Raw genomic sequence first — 17,649 nt, forward strand, 5'->3', positions numbered from 1 at the left:
ACAATTTTATTATTCATTCTTGATTTATTTTCCTTCTGTTTTCATCCATTTCCTCCATCCCCCTCCATTTCATCCCAAGAGTCTCCTGCATTTCTTTCTTCTCTGAATATTATGTACTAGGAACCTCTGGCCAAAGAACGAGATGGATATGAGGGTGAGTGTAGGCATAGCTCTGAGCACGTAAGGGTGAAAGCTATACAAAGCGAAGTGGAACCCAAGTTAATTTTAAGATTTTATGAGTTTTCTGTAGCCTGGGAACATTAGATTCAGGTTTTTCTTCCTTCCCAAATTTTACATTCTCTGACTTTTTCTGCTCGCATAAGCATTTGCCTTGTCAAAGTGAGTACTGTGGAAATTGCTTTATCAGTATTAAAAGATGGTAGAAAAGAGATTTTAAAAAGTGCTACATGTAATGGGATATTTTGACTGTATATTTAATTTAATATAAATTAAAACAAGACTTTCAAGTATTGAGCCCATTGTATAAGCTCTGTTTAGAGAAGGGGTGATTATCCCTACAGTTTCTCATTGAATAGCCCAGGTTAGCTTGTTATTAAACTTGGAAAGCATGAATGCCTCCTAATGGAAGATTACTGTAACCTTAATTCCATGGTCCCACCCCTTAAGGTCCTTATACCAAATATTATTGTAATTACTGACTCCATCTAATTGTTAACTGATACATACTCTGTAGTTATAGATTTGTCTACTACGTTTTGTTTAGTGGCTATTTCAATGCCTCAAATCTTCTCAGTTTGCCTGCATCTGTGAGGGAACACAGTACACCTTTACCTCTCTACCATGGATTATCTCATATGGCTTGCCATAGCACATAATCTTTGCCAGCAAGATCTTAACTGCAACCAATTTTCTCCAGAAATATAGGTGTGATATTATATTGATGGCATTCTTCTCTGTGGAGACTTATTTGACACACGCACTCACTCAAGACATACAAACATTTGGCTGAGTGCGGTGGGTCACACCTGTAATCCCAGCACTTTGGGAGGCCAAGGTGGGTGGATCACCTGAGGTCAGGAGGTCTAGACCAGCCTGGCCAACATGGTGAAACCCCGTCTCTACTAAAAATAAAAAAATTTGCTGGGCATAGTGGTGGACACCTGTAATCCCAGCTACTCAGGAGGCTGAGGCAGGAGAATCACTTGAACCCAGGAGGAGGGGGTTGCAGTGAGCTGAGATTGCACCATTGCACTCCAGCCTGGGTGACAAGAGTGAAACTCTGTCTAAAAAAAAAAAAAGACATACAAACATTCACAAAGGACCTCACAATAAAGGGATGGGTTATTGCTCTTCATGTGCAAAAATAAAATTATATAATTATCTCCTCTATTATTAGATGCTGAACTTTGACAAAATTATTACCACTTTCTAAGACACTCTTAAGAATAGTTGGATAGTCCTTTAGCATTATAAAATACATACACCTCAAGCCACAAACCAATCAACATCTTGCTTTCTTACTCATCCTTCAACGTAGCACTCCCATTTTGAAATATTTATACTTAAGATACATTTCCAACAATAAGAAACTATCTACACACATTAACTGCAGGACTACTTGAAACTGCAAAATACTGGAAACTACCTAAACTACCAAACATAGGATATTTATTGAATGAACTATTGTTTCACACATAATGGTGTAATATGTAGTTATAAAAAGGAATGAGGGCCAAGTGCAGTGGCTCATGCCTGCAATCCCAGCATTTTGGAAGGCCGTGGCAGGAGGACTATTTGAGCACAGGAGTTTGATACTGGTCTGGGTAAAATAGTGAGACCCTGTCTCTTCAAAAAATAATAATAATAAATTAGCTAGGTATGGTGGCGTACGACTGTGGTCCCAGCCACTGGGGAGGTTCAGGTGGGAGGACTGCTTGAGCCCAAGCGGTCAAGGCTGCAGTGTGAGTTCCTTCAGTCACTTGGATTGCAGAGCCTTAGATTGGCTGTATCTCTGTACTGGCAGATTTTGACTGTCTCGGTTGACTCAGTGGACTTTTTGTCAGACCTGGACAACAGAAGCAACACGCATCCTGAAATATTAATGCCATCTACTGAAGCCTGCTGAAGTCTCTTCATACCACAAACAACAGATCTTCTAAATGAGGGAGAGCAAGTAGGGAGTGAGAGAAGAAAGATCTTGTAGAACTGCCAGAGAATGCATTTGTTTTCACTCATCTTTGTTCATATGAAGTCCCTAAGAAACAGTATAAACTAAGGAAAGAGTAAGATTTAAAATATCCCATCCAACTGTGGTAATAAAGTTAAAAACATACACTGACCAAATTTACAACTGGATAAACAGAGGGACAGAACTAAGTGACCTGGTTAAAGGTGTCTCTGTCCCTGCTAACTCCTCCTTAATAACTCGATTTGAAACGGTGCATAACAACTTAAAGTTTCATGTGTTACAAAAAATTGTCAGAATCTTGGAAATGGGCAACAGAAATGATTGGGTGTCTTTTCAGTGAAGTGTTGGGCATTGTGTAATAGACCTCTGGAAATTACTTGATTGTGAGTGTGTACCTTTCACCAAATTTTTATTTGTTAAACTGTTCTAGGACTCCGCAGGAGAAAAGTTGACTTGTAGATAACTCATAGTAATGCAAATGATATTAGTCCATACCAACTCAAATAAATTTTGTTTGATAGAAATATAATTAATTTCCAGTAGAAAATATAACCCCAGATATTACATTTTACTGTCCTGTATAGATTATTATTATTATTATTATTATTATTGAGATGGAGTTTCGCTCTGTTGCCCAAGCTGGAGTGCAGTGGCACCATCTCGGCTCACTGCAACCTCCACCTCCCAGATTCAAGCCATACTCCTGCCTCAGCCTCCCGAGTAGCTATGATTACAGGCACACGACACCCTGCCTGGCTACTTTTTGTATTTTTAGTAGAGACGGGATTTCACCAGTTCGTCAGGCTGGTTTCCAACTCCTGACCTCGTGATCTGTCTGCCTCCGCCTTCCAAAGTGCTGGGATCACAGGCGTGAGCCACCACGCCGGGCCTTTCCTGTATAGATTATTAATCAGTTTTCCATTTATCATTTACTTATTAATTTCCCCAAGAATCCTAAGATACAAATTATTAAATTCACAGATGGAAGGAGAGGACAAAATAACCCAAGACATCGCCCAATTTGCAAGTGATGCAGCCTAAATGTAAACTTCACCACGCACCCCAGTAGTTCGGCCCTTTCTGCCTCAAAGTCACTCCTGTGGCAGGCCAGCCTCAAACGACTCTCACCAGCTAGCATGCTTGGAACACACGAAGGCAAAGAAAAACGCATTTCTTGTTCCCAACAACCAGTCGAGGAATGAGAATTCCCAATTAGAGATCCTGGCGTGTTTCTAGAGCCAGCTGAACACACTTTGAATACTGGCGCGTTCGGTGACCTCTCTTCCCAGAGAGAAGGTGGCAGTGGACTTCCATCAGGTGATGGCTTGCTGCGTGAACCCACTGATAAACCAATACGCAGGAATCCGACTTAAAATGACAAAACCTGGGCCAGGCGCGGTGGCTCACGCCTGTAATCCCAGCACTTTGGGAGGCCGAGGTGGGTGGATCACCTGAGGTTGGGAGTTTGAGGCCAGCCTGGCCAACATGGAGAAATCCCATCTCTACTAAAAATATAGAATTAGCTGGGTGGCGCATGGCTGTAATCCCAGCTACTCGGGAGCCTGAGGCAGAGAATCGCTTGAACTCGGGAGAGGGAGGTTGCAGTGAGTTGAGATCGCGCCATTGTACTCCAGCCTGGGCAACAAGAGTGAAACTCCCTCTCAATAAATATAAATAAATAAATAAATAAATAAATAAATAAATAAATAAATAAATACCAGAAAGACATGCTTCCTAAGATTGGCCTTCTTAAGGCTTGACTTGCTTTTTAACATTGGAATTGTTTAGGTTGGCATCAAAAGTATCTACTTTCCTCCCCGTCGGGGAATCGAACCCCGGTCTCCCGCGTGACAGGCGGGGATACTCACCACTATACTAACGAGGACTCTTTCGGTAAGTTGTGAAAAGAAACTCTATTGAAGTAGTATTCATACATTGGCTACTGAATTTTTTTTCTTGACAGAGGCCCTAAAAAATGCTAATCTTCATATTAAAAAGTTGTTATAAGATTCTATAAAACAGATTTCCCATGTTGCTTCAAAAATCTGAAAACGGCAGTTCTGCAAAAGATTATGACTTTGCTGAAAATAGTTCTAGGTCATGAATAGCAAAGAAATCTTCATTAGTAGTAAGGAGTACAGTAAACTTAAAAAGCTTCCTATGCTCGAAATATCCTCCTTTCTTCTTCAACTCAAGTTTATTCATTATAGGTTTACCTCAAGGTCACCGTCCCCCAGGATTTTTTCTCAGACCAGTGTGAGTTAGATGGCCTCTGCTTCTGTTTACCATGATAAAAATATACATATATTAATTTCTACATTTCCTTTCATAAAGGGAGGATCTTGAAGTCTAGGTTTTAGATTTTGCAGCATTGACATTAAATACGTGTTTATTTTTGTATAGCCGTTTAGTAGTAGAAATCCCATTCCTAGGAATGTGTTTCAGTGAAATTCCAGCTGAGTTCAATAAGTGGCTTCACAGAAATAAGATATTAATTGTACCAATTTGATGTAACAGGGAATTAAAGGCAACCTGATGTGCATCAGAAATCTGAATAAGTGTGTACTGAGAGAAAATCAGCAAGTTTTCTACCACTGCCATAACATGTCACAAACTGGGTGGTTTAAAACAAAAATTTGCTCTCAGTTCTGTTGTCTAGGAGTCTGAAATCAAAGTGTCTGCAGTCACCCTCTCTGAAGGCTCTAGGGAAGAATATTTCCTTGCCTCTTCCTAGCTTCTGGTGGCTCCTGGAAACCTCTAGCGTACCTTGGGTTGTAGCTGCGTAATTCCTATCTCTGTCTCTGTTGTTATGTGGCCTTCTTTTCTCTATGTCTCTGTATGCTTTCTCTTCTTATAAAGACACCAGTCATTGAATTTAAGCCTCGCCCTAATCCAGTATGACCTCATCTTAACTACTTACATCAGCCAAGACCGTATTTTCAAATAAAGTCACATTTTGAGGTTCTGGATGGACACAAAGTTGGGGGCAACATTTTTAATCCACTACAACTAAGAATGAAGCAGTGTTATATGCATGAGCTTAATTAACTACACCAGAGTAAACATTGAGAGCTCTAAAATTACTGATTACAATTGGCTGTGGGTGAGAGGGAAGAGAGGCGGGGAGGAAGAATATGCAATCTTGCATTGTTAATTGTTCAAACTAAGGAAACAAAGAGATTGTCTAAAGAAACACAATAACCAAGCTCTTAAATAATAACGTAATGATGAACATAACAAATAGATAAAAATTACAAACTTTCTAAAAATATCAGAACAGGTAGAATGACAAAATAGCTTATTTTCAAAATAGAAACTGAAAACTTAAATAAGTGGAAAAACATATCATGTTTACAGATAAGAAGACTTAATATCTCAACCATATAATTTCTTCCCAAACTGATCTATTGATTCAGTGTAATTTCAACATAAATTCCAAAAGTGTTTTTCCAAGAATTTGATAAACTGGTTGTAAAATTTTATGGAAGTGCATAGGAACTATAATAGCAAGAACACTTACTAAAAATAAGGAGAGAATTGCCAACAAACTTGCAGGACTTATTAGACATTCCAGAAATTCATATATTAAAACAGGTACTGATATAAAATCTTGAGTTGACAAAATACAAAAAAGAGCTCATTAAAGAAAAACCCATACATGTATAAACTCTGGTATATTGACTGAGGGTTATGCCAGATCATAGGAGAGTTGGGGGTATTTAATGAATGAAGCCAGGAATATAATATTCTTATAGAGGGAAACACGAAGTTGGGTAAAGATTAACACCATGAGCTGGGCGTGGTGGCTCATGCCTGTAATCCCAGCACTTTGGGAGGCTGAGGTGGGTGGATTGCCTAGGTCAGGAGTTCAAGACCAACTTGGCCAACATAGTGAAACCCTGTCTCTACTAAAAATACAAAAAATTAGCCGGGCTCGGCGGCAGGCACCTGTAATCCCAGCTACTTGGGAGACTGAGACAGGAGAATCGCTTGAACCTGGGATGTGAAGGTTGCAGTGATGCAAGGCAATGTCGTTTCACTCCAGCCTCAGCAACAAGAGAGAAACCCTGTCTAAAAAAAAAAAAAAAAGATTAACACCATGAAGATCAAGGACATAAATGTCAAGAACAAAATTTGCAATTCTTACTAGTATTTATACAAATCAGTCAGGACTGTGTATACACTAGTTAGGTAGTAAGATGGAGACATTTAATACAAGAAATTGGCTACACAAGTGATAGAGAAACTGATATGACAAATGGGACAGAGATTAGCAAGAACTGGAAATCACTAAAGGCCAAAAGCCTCTGCCACCTGGAAGAACCTGAAGCCGCAGCAGGCTTACCCTTCAGGCTCTTGACACATTAAGATGTAGCAGAAGCCCAGGAGGGATGGGTAATACCCTGTTTCCACTTTTCCTTCTTCCCTTTCATCTCCATTCAGTGCCTAACATTGGTTAAGTTCAGCCAGAAGTCAGTTGACAAGGGAGTCTGGGAAACGCAGTTTACATCATTGCAGTGTAGAGCACAAAAGAGTATGGGTGATGAGTAAGTCTGAGCAAAAACAGCTAAGTGAACTCTACCTCTTTTGCTACTCAACATCCAATCTCAGCATTTTACCAATATTTAACTCACATTCAAAAACTAATGCTTTCTGCACATGAAGAGATCCTTAAACTCCCCCAGCAAACGGAAGCAAGTACCATCACACTTTCTGGAAGAGACAGCATTATTAGAGCCTAGGAATTGAAATTATCTGGCTTAAGGTTTAATCGTACTTGTCCTGTCCAGTAAGAGCTAAAGTGAAGGAGAACATGCAGCTGTTCCCATAGATGGTGCCCAAAGCAGGCAGACAGTGGTAGAAATTATCTGACTCCTTTATTCCTTTTACTCTCCTATCACCCACCAGTGCATTTTGTTGACTAAACTGAGCTGCAGACAAATGTGAAGCAGGCTTGGGAAATGCAGTCAGAGTTCAACCCTCTTTGATGTGGGAAAAAGGTGAAGGAGAAGGGTGAAGAAAGAATTTGAGAAGCAAGAGGCAGTGGTTACCACATATATGAGAATATGTATTGGAAGTAATAAAGATTGGAAACACTGGTTAAACAAGACACAAAAATGCTCCAGGTTTAAGAAAACCTTGATAATTATGAAAGTAATTACAGATTAAATTGAAAACACAAGTTACTCTGAGAAAGAATAAACTGCATCCAAATAATTGAATTGAATTGCAAGGGATTAGATAAAGAGGAAGATAAAAAAATGTAGCAAGACTTCCACATGTAAATAAGTCAAATATATACATGAAATAATCAAATAGATAAATAAACTGACATTTAGAAGAAAATTCAAATGTATAAATCCAAACATATGTAGATATGTTCAACCTCATTGTGATAAAGGAATACAAACCATCACTACAATAAGATACTATTAACCTCTACTTGATCAGATTAAAATGAAATGTGCAAAAATAACAGCAGTTGACTATTTAGATATATAGTAGTATCCCTAATACATTGCCAAGAGAGGCATCCATTTTTACAACCCTGAAAAATGGTTTGTCATTATCTCAAAAGGTTAAACATTTACAAAATCTAACAAATTGACAATTTTTCTTCTAGGAACACACACACACACACACACACACAAAACACTTGTAACTCTGCACCATGCTGTATGTGCATAATTGCTCATAGAACTGTTAACAATATTAAATATGCCTGGAAACAACTCAGAGGCTCATTGGTTGATGTGTGAAAGGCCTGATGCAAAGATTTTTGAAGTCTGCACTCTGAAATGAGAAAATTTCCCATTGTATATGCATAATATATGCAAGAAAATTATTCATATATTAGCTGCTCCTACCCCACAAAAAAATCCTCAATATACTCTAAAATATAGAAAAAGTAGAAATCAACATTTTCTGACCTTTGAAAATTATAAAACTTTCTTTTAAAAACTAGGGCTGGCCATGCACGGTGGCTCATGCCTATAATCCCAGCACTTTGGGAGGCTGAGGCGGGTGGATTACCTGACATTATGTGGGGAAAAGAAAGCTAGATTAGACTGTTACTGTGTCTGTGTAGAAAAAAGTAGACGTAAGAGACTCCATTTTGTTCTGTATTAAGAAAAATTCTTCTGCCTTGAGATGCTGTTAATCTGTAACCCTAGCCCCAATCCTCTGCTAGGAGAGACATGCGCTGTGTTGACTCAAGGTTTAATGGATTTAGGGTTATGCAGGATGTGCTTTGTTAAAAAAGTGCTTGAAGGCAGTATGCTTGTTAAAAGTCATGCCATTCTTTAATCTCAAGTACCCAGGGACACAATACACTTCGGAAGGCCGCAGGGACCTCTGCCTAGAAAAGCCAGGTATTGTCCAAAGTTTCTCCTCATGTGATAGCCTGAGATGTGGCCTCCTAGGAAGGGAAAGACCTGACCATCCCCCAGCCCGATACCCATAAAGGGTCTGTGCAGAGGAGGTTTAGTAAAAGAGGAAGGCCTCTTTGCAGTTGAGATAAGCGGAAGGCATCTGTCTCCTGCTCGTCCCTGGGCAATGGAATGTCTCGGTGTAAAACCCAATTCTATGTTCTATTTGCTGAGCTAGGAGAAAACAGCCTTAAGGCTGGAGGTGAGACATACTGGCGGCAATATTGTTCTTTCATGCACCCAGATGTTTATGTATGTGCACATCAAAGCACAGCATCTTTTCTTAACCTTGTTTCGACATAGAGACCTTTGTTCACATGTTTTCCTGCTGACCCTCTCCCCACTATTACCTATTGTACTGCCACATCCCCCTCTCCGAGAGTAGAGATAATGATCAATAAATACTGAGGGAACTCAGAGACCAGTGCCAGGGCGGGTCCTCCCTATGCTGAGCACCGGTCCCCTGGGCCCACTTTTTCTTTTTCTTTTTCTTTTTTTTTGTATTTTTAGTAGAGACAGGGTTTCACTATGTTGGTCAGGCTGGTCTCGAACTCCTGACCTCAGGTGATCCACCCACCTCGGCCTCCCAAAGTGCTGGGATTACAGGCATGAGCCACTGTGCCCGGCCCACTTTTTCTTTCTCTATACTTGTCTCTGTGTCTCTTTCTTTTCTCCATCCCACCTGACAAGAAATGCCCACAGGTGTGGAGGGGCAGGCCACCCCTTCATCTGGATGCTTGAGCGTGGTCATTGAGGACAAGTCAATGAGAGATTCCAAAGTACGTCTATGGTCAGCCTTGCAGTAAGCCTGTGCACTCAAAAGAACCTAGGGTAAAAATGGGGCAAACTAAAAGTAAATATGCCTCTTATCTCAGCTCTATTAAAATTGTTTTTAAAAGATGAGGAGTTAGAGTCTCTACAGAAAATCTAATCACGCTATTTCAAACAGTAGAACAATTCTGCCCACGGTTTCTAGAACAGGGAACTTTAGATCTAAAAGATTAGGAAAAAATTGGCAAAGAATTAAAACAAGCAAGTAGGTAGGGTGAAATCATCCCACTTACAGTATGGAATGATTGGGTCATTATTAAAGTAGCTTTACAACCGTTTCAAACAGGAGAAGATAGTGTTTCAGTTTCTGATGCTCCTGAAAGCTATGTAATCGATTGTGAAGAAGAGGCAGGGATAGAATCCTGGAAAGGAATGGAAAGTTCACATTGTAAATATGTAGCAGAATTGGCAATGGCTCAGTCAACGCAAAATGTTGACTATAATCAATTACAGGAGGTGACATATCCTGAAACGTTAAAATTAGAAGAAAAAGGTCAAGAATTAGTGGGGCCATCAGAGTCTAAACCACGATGGCCAACTCGTCTTCCAGCAGCTCAGATGCCTGTAACATTACAACCTCAGCTTAGAGCCTGGGAAAAAAATCCAAGACCCAGGACCACCTGCCCCTCATTCAATACAGTAAGACAAGGCTCTAAAGAGCCCCACCCTGATTTTGTGGCAAGGCTCCAAGATTCTGCTCAGTCAATTACCGATGAGAATTCCTGTAAGGTCATAGTGGAGTTGATGGCGTACGAAAACGCCAGTCCTGAGTGTCAATCAGCCATTAAGCCATTTAAAGGAAAGGTTAGACAAGTACAAACCCCAAAAGAAGATCAAATAGAACAAGATAGAGTCTCTGTCACGGCAGTGCCAATTCAAACACAGTATCCACAATATCAGCCGGTAGAAAATAAGACCCAATTGCGAGTAGCCTATCAATATTGGCCGCCAGCTGAACTTCAGTATCGGCCGCCCCCATAAAATCAGTATGGACAGCCAGGAATGTTTCTAGCACCACAGGGCAGGGCATTATAGCCTCAGTCGCCCAGTATGAGACTTAATCCTACAGCACCACCTAGTGGAGAGGATAGTGAATTACATAACATTATTGAGCAAGAAAACAAGGAGATACTGAGGCAGGGCAATTCTCGGTAATACTAGAACCGATACCATCTGGAGAAGGGGCCCAAGAGGGAGTGCCTCCCCTAGCTGAAGCCAGATATGAGTCCTTTTCTATAAAAATGCTAAAAGATATGAAAGAGGGAATAAAACAGTATGGACCCAACTCCACTTATATAAGAACATTATTAGATTCCATTGCTCATGGACATAGACTCATTCCTTATGACTGGGAGACTTTGGCAAAATCATCACTCTCACCCTCTCAATTTTTACAATGTAAGACTTGGTGGATTGATGGGGCACAAGAACAGGTCCGAAAAAATAGGACTGCCAATCCTCCAGTAAATATAGATGCAGATTAACTATTAGGAACAGTTCAAAATTGGAGCACTACTGAGCAACAAGTAATAATGCAAAATAAGGCCATTGAGCAAGTTAGAGCTATCCGCCTTAGAGCCTGGGAAAAAAATCCAAGACCCAGGAACCACCTGCCCCTCATTCAATACAGTAAGACAAGGCTCTAAAGAGCCCCACCCTGATTTTGTGGCAAGGCTCCAAGATTCTGCTCAAGTCAATTACCGATGAGAATTCCTGTAAGGTCATAGTGGAGTTGATGGCGTACGAAAACGCCAGTCCTGAGTGTCAATCAGCCATTAAGCCATTTAAAGGAAAGGTCCCAGCAGGATCAGATGTCATCTCAGAGTACGGAAAAAGCCTGTGATGGAATTGGAGGAGCTATGCATAAAGCTATGCTTATGGCTCAAACAATCACAGGAGTTGCTTTAGGAGGACAAGTTAGAACATTTGGGGGAAAATGTTATAATTGTGGACAAATTGGCACCTAAAAGAAATTACCCAGTCTCAAACAAACAAAATATAACTATTCAAGGTATTACAACAACAGATAAAGAGCCACCTGACTTATGTCCAAGATGTAAAAAAGTAAAACATTGGGCTAATCAATTTCATTCTAAATTTGATAAAAATGGGCAACCATTGTCGGGAAACGAGAAGAGGGGCCAGCCTCAGGTCCTGCAACAAACTGGGGCATTCCCAATTCAGCCTTTTGTTCCTCAGGGTTTTCAGGGACAACAACCCCCACTGTCACAAGTACTTCAAGGAATGAGCCCGTTACCACAATATAGCAATTGTCCCCTGCCACAAGCGGCAGTGCAGCAGTAGATTTATATACTATACAAGCAGTCTCTCTGCTTCCAGGGGAGCCCCCACAAAAAATCCCCACAGGGACATATGGTCCACTGCCTAAGGGGACTCTAGGACTAATCTTAGGAAGATCAAGTCTAAATCTAAAGAGAGTTCAAATTCATACTGGTGTGGTTAATTCAGACTACAAAGGTGAAATTCAACTGGTTATTAGCTCCTCAATTCCTTGGAATGCCAGTCCAGGAGACAGGATTGCTCAATTATTACTCCTGCCTTATATTAGGTTGGTAACAGTGAGATAAAAAGAACAGGAGGGTTTGGAAGCACTGATTTGGCAGGAAAGGCTGCATATTGGGCAAGTCAGTTCTCAGAGAACAGACCTGTGTGTAAGGCCATTATTCAAGGAAAAAGTTTGAAGGGCTCACAGACACTGGAGCAGTCGTCTCTATCATTGCTTTAAATCAGTGGCCAGGCTGTCACAGGACTTGTCGAAAAGGCTGTTACAGGACTTCTCAGCATAGGCACTGCCTTCAAGTGTATCAAAGTACTGTGATTTTACATTGTTTAGGGCTGGATAATCAAGAAAGTACTGTTCAACCAATGATTACTTCCATTCCTGTTAATCTGTGGGGTTGAGATTTGTTATAACAATGGGGTGCGGAAATCACTGTGCCTGCTCCATTATGCAGCCCCATGAGTCAAAAAATCATGATTAAGATGGGATATGTAACAGAAAAGGGATTAGGAGAACATGAAAATGGCATTAAAGTCCCAATTGAGACTGAGGGAAATCAAGAAAGAAAAGGAATAGGGTGTCCTTTTTAGGGGTGGCCACTGTAGAGCCTCCTAAACCCATTCCATTAACTTGGAAAACAGAAAAACAATTATGGGTAAATCAGTGGCCACTACCAAAACAAAAACTGGAGGCTTTGCATTTATTAGAAGGAACAATTAGAAAAGGGACATATTGAGCCTTTATTCTCGCCTTGGAATTCTCCTGTGTTTGTAATTCAGAAAAATTCCGGCCGATGGCGTATATGTTGACTGACTTGCGAGCCGTCAATGCCATAATTCAACCCATGGGACCTCTCCAACCCGGATTGCCTGCCCGGCCATGATCCCAAAAGACTGGCCTCTAATTATAATTGATCTGAAGGATTGCTTTTTTACCATTCCTCCGGCAGAGCAGGATTGTGAAAAATTTGCCTTTACTATACCAGTCATAAATAATAAAGAACCAGCCACCAGGTTTCAGTGGAAAGTGTTACCTCAGGGAATGCTTCATAGTCCAACTATTTGTCAGACTTTTGTAGGTCAAGTCCTTCAACCAGTTAGAGACAAATTTTCAGACTGTTATATCATTCAGTATGTTGATATTTTATGTGCTTCAGAAACGAGACAAATTAATTGACTGTTACACATTTCTGCAAGCAGAGGTTGCCAAAGCAGGCCTGACAATAGCATCTGATAAGATTCAAACCTCTCCTCCTTTTCATTATTTAGGGATACAGATAGAAAATAGAAAAATTAAGCCACAAAAAATAGAAATAAGAAGAGACACATTAAAAACATTAAATGACTTTCAAAAATTGTTAGGAGATATTAATTGAATTCGGCCAACTCTAGGGATTCCTACTTATGCCATGTCAAATTTGTTCTCTATCCTAAGAGGAGACCCAGACTTAAATAGTAAAAGAATAGTAACCCCAGAGGCAACAAAAGAAATTAAATTAGTGGAAGAAAAAAATTTTGGTTAGTGCAAATAAATAGAATAGATCTCTTAGCTCCAGTCCAACTTTTGATTTTTGCTACTGCACATTCTCCAACAGGCATCATTATTCAAAATACTGATCTTGTGGAGTGGTCATTTCTTCCTCACAGTACAATTAAGACTTTTACATTGTACTTGAATCAAATAGCTATATTAATTGGTCAGGCAAGATTACGAATAATAAAATTGTGTGGAAATGACCCAGACAAAATAGTTGTTCTACGAGTTATTGTTCCTTTAAACATGGAACAAGTTAGACAAGCCTTTATCAATTCTGGTACATGGCAGATTGATCTTGCTAATTTTGTGGGAATTATTGATAATCATTACCCAAAAATAAAAATCTTCCAGTTTTTAAAATTGACTACTTGGATCTTACCTAAAATTGCCAGACATAAACCTTTAGAAAATGCTCTCACAGTATTTACGGATGGTTCCAGCAATGGAAAAGCGGCTTACACGGGGCCAAAAGAGTGAGTAATCAAAACTCAAGGTCAATTGGCTCAAAGAGCAGAGTTGGTTGCAGTCATTACACTGTTACAAGATTTTAATCAACCTATTAATATTGTATCAGATTCTGCATATGTAGTACAGGCTACAAGGGATGTTGAGACAGCTCTAATTAAATATAGCATGGATGATCAGTTAAACCAGCTGTTCAATTTATTACAACAAACTGTAAGAAAAAGAAATTTCCCATTTTATATTACTCATATTCGAGCACACACTAATTTACCAGGGCCTTTAACTAAAGCAAATGAACAAGCTGACTTACTGGTATTATCTGCATTCATAAAAGCATAAGAACTTCATGCTTTGACTTATGTAAATGCAGCAGGATTGAAAAACAAATTTGATGTCACATGGAAACAGGCAAAAGATATTGTATAACATTGCACCCAGTGTCAAGTCCTACACCTGCCCACTGAAGAGGCAGGAGTTAATCCCAGAGGTCTGTGTCTTAATGCGTATGGCAAATGGATGTCACGCATGTACCTTCATTTGGAAGATTATCATATGCTCGTGTAACAATTGATACTTATCCACATTTCATATGGGCAACCTGCCAGACAGGAAAAAGTATTTCCCATGTTAAAAAACATTTATTATCTTGTTTTGCTGTCATGGGAGTTCCAGAAAAAATTAAAACTGACAATGGACCAGGATACTGTAGTGAAGCTTTCCAAGAATTCTTAAATCAGTGGAAAATTATACATACAACATACAACAGGAATTCCCTATAATTCCCAAGGACAGGCCATAGTTGAAAGAACTAACAGAACACTCAGAACTCAATTAGTTAAACAAAAAGAAGGGGGAGACAGTAAGGAGTGTACCTCTCCTCAGATACAACTTAATCTAGTACTCTATACTTTAAATTTTTTAAACATTTATAGAAATCAGACTACTACTTCTGCAGAACAACATCTTACTGGTAAAAAGAACAGTCCATATGAAGGAAAACTGGTTTGGTGGCAAGACAACAAAAATAAGACATGGGAAATAGGGAAGGTGGTAACGTGGGTGAGAGGTTTTGCTTGTGTTTCACCAGGAGAAAATCAGCTTCCTGTTTGGATACCCACAAGACATATGAAGTTCTACAATGAACCCATTGGAGACGCAAAGAAAAGTGCCTCCACGGAGACAGAAACACCACAATCGAGCATCATCGACTCACAAGATGAGCAAAATGATGATGTCAGAAGAACAAATGAAATTGCCATCCATCAAGAAGGCGGAGCCGCCGACTTGGGCACAATTAAAGAAGCTGACACAGTTAGCTAAAAAAAGCCTAGAGAACACAAAGGTGACACAAACTCCAGAGAATATGCTGCTTGCAGCTTTGATTTTATCAACGGTGTTAAGTCTCCCCATGCCTGCAGGAGCAGCTGCAGCTAATTATACCTACTGGGCCTATGTGCCTTTCCCACCCTTAATTCGGACAGTCACATGGATGGATAATCCTATTGAAGTATATGTTAATAATAATAGTATATGGGTACCTGGCCCCACGATCGTTGCCCTGCCAAACCTGAGGAAGAAGGGATGATGATAAATATTTCCACTGGGTATCGTTATCCTCCTATTTGCCTAGGGAGAGCACCAGGATGTTTAATGCCGGCAATCCAAAATTGGTTGGTAAAAGCACCTACTGTCAGCACCACCAGTAGATTTACTTATCACATGGTAAATGGAATGTCACTCAGGCTACAGGCAAATTATTTACAGGACTTTTCTTTTTTTTTTTTTTTTTTTTTTTTTTTTTGAGACGGAGTCTCGCTCTGTCGCCCGGACTGGAGTGCAGTGGCCGGATCTCAGCTCACTGCAAGCTCCGCCTCCCGGGTTTACGCCATTCTCCTGCCTCAGCCTCCGGAGTAGCTGGGACTACAGGCGCCCGCCACCTCGCCCGGCTAGGTTTTTTGTATCTTTTAGTAGAGACGGGGTTTCACCGTGTTAGCCAGGATGGTCTCGATCTCCTGACCTTGTGATCCGCCCGTCTCGGCCTCCCAAAGTGCTGGGATTACAGGCTTGAGCCACCGCGCCCGGCCTACAGGACTTTTCTTATCAAATTTAGGCCTAAAGGGAAACCTTGCCCGGAGGAAATTCCCAAAGGATCAAAAGACACAGAAGTTTTAGTTTCGGAAGGACGTGTGGCCAATAGTGCTGTGATAATTGCAAAATGATGAATTCGGAACTATTATTGATTGGGCATCTTGAGAACAATTCTACCACAATTGCACAGGGCAAACTCAATCGTGTCCCAGTGTGTGAGTCCAGTTGTTAATAGTGACTTAACAGAAAGTTTAGACAAACATAAGCACAAAAAATTACAGTCTTTCTACCCTTGGGAATGGGGAGAAAAGGGAATCTCTACTCCAAGACCAAAAATGATAAGTCCTGTTTCTGATCCTGAACATCCAGAATTATGGAGGCTTACTGTGGCCTCATACCGCGTTAGAATTTGGTCTGGAAATCAAACTGTAGAAACAAGAGATCGTAAGCCATTTTATTCTATCGACCTAAATTCCTGTCTAACAGTTCCTTTGCAAAGTTGTGTAAAGCCCCCTTATATGCTAGTTACAGGAAATATAGTTATTAAACCAGATTCCAGTCATTCCATCACCAGTTTATTATTTTTATATCATGTCCTTTTCCACTTCTCTTGAAATATTGGGGATACGTTTCAAATAATATTAGGAAAGGATAATTTAATGAAGAAAGCGATGCCTTTGTCTGTTTCGGCATTTGTGATAATTTCCTTCTCCTCACAAGACGTTCTCAAATAGGCTGGGATTTAGACCTAACTAAAGTAAAACTATTGATTTTCGCCTGAACAGGGACTTGAACCCTGGACCCTCAGATTAAAAGTCTGATGCTCTACCGACTGAGCTATCCAGGCTCTCCACCCCCAGCTGGGCTGCACCAGGAAGTGCTAATAAGGCTCGTGATTTCGGTAACTACTCGGGTCTTCCAAGTGTTCTGGTCATATACCGGTGCTTCAGCACTGCAGCCGAGCTTTATTATATTGAGCATTCATTTAACCCTCAGACTGTTCATGCGTTAAATATAAAATTATTGTGTAGTATTTATTACAGGGGAAATGACGAAGAAAATCGGGCTCAGAATAGAGTGGGACCCCTTCGGTAGTGAATATTCCCACTACCGTGTGCAGCTCATTATTGCACACAGGAGCCCTTAGAGATCGTAGCTGGCTGGTAAAGGCGCTTTAGAGCGGACTCTCGGGCTTCTTCATCAGCTTACCAGAAGGTTGGAGGCAGAAGGTACGCATTTCAACAACGACTTCAATAAGTGGGAAGAAACTTCAGAAGAATCAAACATTTGGGTAAAGAAAGATTCAGTTATGGCACAAGGGAAGTAGTTCAATTCCCATTGTTTCCTCCGGTGTTTTCCTAGCTCTTCAGAGATGAGGTTTCCTGGAATCGTAATGCCAGAGCAACACACATGTGACACCCGCTTCTGTCTGGGGAATTACCTCCTTCAAAACCCACTTCTCCAAGAGTTTTGTAATATCTTTTTCCGGGTCGTCCAACCTAGTCTTCATCTTTCGCTCTTTTTCTTCACCTCTTCCTCCGTCTTTCCCTTCTTCTCCACACCGATCTCTGCTCCTCTACCGCCTTATTTTTCAGACCTCCCATTTGCAGATTCACTCATTTCTCCGCCCG

At 40.5% G+C, this 17,649-nt stretch overlaps 2 non-coding genes across 2 annotated transcripts; both read right to left on the bottom strand.

Annotated features, from left to right (window-relative positions):
- Positions 1-3,962: 3,962 nt before the first annotated feature.
- TRNAD-GUC lies at positions 3,963-4,034 on the bottom strand. The gene has a single exon. It is a non-coding gene; the product is annotated as a tRNA-Asp (tRNA).
- A 12,758-nt stretch (positions 4,035-16,792) lies between these two features.
- On the bottom strand, positions 16,793-16,865 carry TRNAK-UUU. Its single transcript has one exon. It is a non-coding gene; the product is annotated as a tRNA-Lys (tRNA).
- Between the last annotated feature and the right edge of the window lie 784 nt (positions 16,866-17,649).

This window comes from Trachypithecus francoisi, unplaced genomic scaffold (assembly GCF_009764315.1).
Source record: "Trachypithecus francoisi isolate TF-2019V2 unplaced genomic scaffold, Tfra_2.0 Lachesis_group10, whole genome shotgun sequence".
NCBI classification, from domain to species: Eukaryota; Metazoa; Chordata; class Mammalia; order Primates; family Cercopithecidae; genus Trachypithecus; species Trachypithecus francoisi.